Raw genomic sequence first — 3,299 nt, 5'->3', positions numbered from 1 at the left:
AGAGCAGATCAAATAATTTGCCAGACTTGGTGTGAGATAAACTTTTCGATTTAGTAGTACTATTATTCTGCCTTGTGGATGGTCTGTTAAAGTATCTCCGCACGAGGGAGATTGATTTTTAGCATGTTTAATTGCGTTATTATTTAATGCAAAATAGAGTTAAGTGGTTAAGTTAGATTAGAGAGTGTTTTTTTAGTTGCCATTTGGTTCACTTGTCTTTCGGTCCCTTGTTGCACTTGCCACTCTTCCTCCGCATTCCACGCCATTTACTGGCACTCACTACCTCTTTTATATCATTTCATATCTTCCTCTTGCCTCTTACATGCTTGCCTTCCCTGATATTTACTATTGAATGCTGTCTCAGACTTAAAATGTCTCGCTTAATACTTTCTACCTTATTTTATTCCAAAAATAAAAATAAATGTGAATAGCAAACACAACAATAAACCCTCTTCATATTGCTCTTAAAATTAGATTTTGAAAAATCATTTCTCAATGAAATTGCCTAAAACCCTAAATGGGGTCCAGAAAGCTCCTCTTGATTCACCAAGCTTTTTTTCGTTTCTCCCTTTCACTGGGCGTCTCGGGTTGCACTAGGAGTATTGTTTCATTTCTATTCGCTCACGATCGTTCTATTCAAGATTACACATTATAAATGGAGTATGGCCAACTTCCTTGATTTTCCTTTGCAAGAAATGGGCAAATTATCACGGCGAGAAACAAATGACATTGCATTAAATCGTACATCTTGCTAATTTGCAGAGTGGATACACTGGTAGCGTAACAGTGTTTGGTCTGTTGACAATAATTTCATATAAAAATATTTTCAGAGTACCACAACATAAGCTTCCTAAATTACTTTGAACCATATTTTTAAAACAATGAACTTGATGTATTAGTCAGGCTTCAAACTTAATCGCATTTCTCCTTTCCTAAAAAACTACATAGAGGATAAACTCGGATGAGGCTTTTAGGCTGAATTAAAGTATGGAGTTTATAGGGATTCAAGAATACAAATAATGTAATTGTTCCTGTTTCTAATATCGGTTGTTATTATTCTAGTTTTATCTGTGTTAAAATACATTGTTGCATCGATAGTGATGCAGGACAGTAGTAGAAAATAGAGCGGTAAGAGCACTAGGGGGCAGCAGGAAGTGTAGAAAAGGAATCATAAAGAGTACAGATTTTGTTAAAATAAGGATGATCCAAACTGATATGGGGAGATTAATTCCTCATTGATTAATAGAATGTATCATAGAATACATGAAGTAATTCAGGTTGTTAACATTTATTTTGATAACTACATTAATATTGGTATTTACTTATTACTTTTCCCTTTGTAAATTTGTAGTGATTCTAGTTGTTTTGTATATCTAGTCCAGGTCGTTTTCGACCGAGTCCGTAAGTCCCATAACTCTAATTTTAAGATTTTGGTGCATAGCCCATGTGCTTGCGCTATACAGAGTAATCCTTGATATGAGGTTCTTTGCGGTATTGGGCTATTCAAGCTTTAAGGGTTGTACTCCCTCTCTCACACGATATATATTTCTTAAGGTTTATTGAATTCTGGATGACTTGAATTTTCTTTATCAGTTATATATCATATAACACGCAATTTAAAATAAGTGGGTATATCAATGTTAAAAGAAATCTGTAAAGTAACATACCTTCATTTAATAGTGTACTAATAGTCTTTTTGCTTATCTTGCTAAACAAAAATTTGGGGGTTACCATAATTAATGAAAAGTAGGTGGGGGATTGAAAAAAATGAGGAGATGTTATAGATGAATACTATCTCTCTCTCTCTCTCTCCCGTCTTCTCGGCAGAAGATTTCTCAATCATCTCTTCTTTTGCTTCTTCTTCCTCTCTCTCTCTCATGAAGTGGCTTAATTCCATTCTAGTCCTCTCTCATTCCGTCTGGCTCTATTTTCTCTCTTTCCTCTCTCTCTCTCTCACTCTCTCTCTCTTCTCTCATTCTCTCGTCTCTTCTCTTGTCAAAACATGAATACTTATACCGGCACAAGCCATAGATTATTGAATTCAATTACGTGTGCGTGTGGGTTGCATATGGCCGCTTTAGTTGGTCGAGCTAGCGTGCTTGTCGTTAGGTGGATTCCTTTTGGGAAGGAAGTTGTGAAGGGATGGGACAATGTAGTTTATAGGTTGGTCTTTTAATGAATGTTATGAGTAAAGATATCATTATTGATTACAATCTTTGTAGTTGGATTAATGGATTGTTTTGGATTATATTTTTTTTATTGGTAATTATAAGTTATGAGAAAGTATTTTCTCAAGATAATTTGTATTATTTTAATTTTTTTAAATATTTTTTGTTGGACATAATTTTTGTTAAGTAGGCAACTTTAGTCATATCTTGTTTTTAGCAAGCAACTTCACATGCATAAATTTTGAAATAAAGTGCGGATTATGATTTTCAACATAAATAATTAATTTTGAATCTAACTGTTTCGGAAATGGGTTGCTAATTTAAGTTTGAAGATAAGATTTATCAATTAAAACAACTTTATTGGCTCGTGATGGAGCAGTGGATTGCGCTGTTAGATTTCTTCTCAACTTAATAGCTATCCATTCTTCATTATTTCAAAATAATATTGTATAATAAGTTCATATTAATAAATAAATTTAATGGATGGAATAATGATTTTATATGTATGGAAGATTTTTATTTATCAAATTTATATCAAATATATTATTTCTTGGCTAATCATTCTTTCATCATTGTTTTCATATAATAGTTTTTCATCTGCTCAGTCTTCTCCTTGTTCGTTGGGCAAGTATCCCATAGTTTTATATACTCATACTTTTTCTCCCTAAATTTAATTTGCAGGCCTCATATGCGATTTGCGTTTGGGGCGGTCCTTGATATGTGGGGCATAGCAGTGGTTGGTCAGTACATGTAATTTTGTTAAGGTCAATTGTTGAATTACAGTGACGAAATTAGGAGAGGTTGAGGTGATTTTTTCCCTGCCTAACATTTATAAAAATCATGTAATTATGTAACTTTTGCTTCTTAGATAAACTTTTTTGGCTCTTTAGTTTCAGGTCATAATTCCAATTAATTGATTGAGATGGCTAGAACTAAGAATGGGGAGGTAATAATACAGTGAAATTGTTCATGACGGAAACATCTAAAAAAGAAATGTTATGGATGAATAACTGTATATATATATCCTACTGTCTTGCTTTATTTTGATCGCATCTTTTGAGTAATATTTTTGTTGCCAGCAGTAAATCCATTCAAGGCTTTATAGTGTCGCCAGGCATTGAGGATGGTATT

Source organism: Dendrobium catenatum, unplaced genomic scaffold (genome assembly GCF_001605985.2).
Source record: "Dendrobium catenatum unplaced genomic scaffold, ASM160598v2 fragScaff_scaffold_793, whole genome shotgun sequence".
Lineage (NCBI taxonomy): Eukaryota > Viridiplantae > Streptophyta > Magnoliopsida > Asparagales > Orchidaceae > Dendrobium > Dendrobium catenatum.
The sequence above is the reverse complement of the archived record's forward strand: the minus strand, read 5'-3'. Positions refer to the sequence as shown.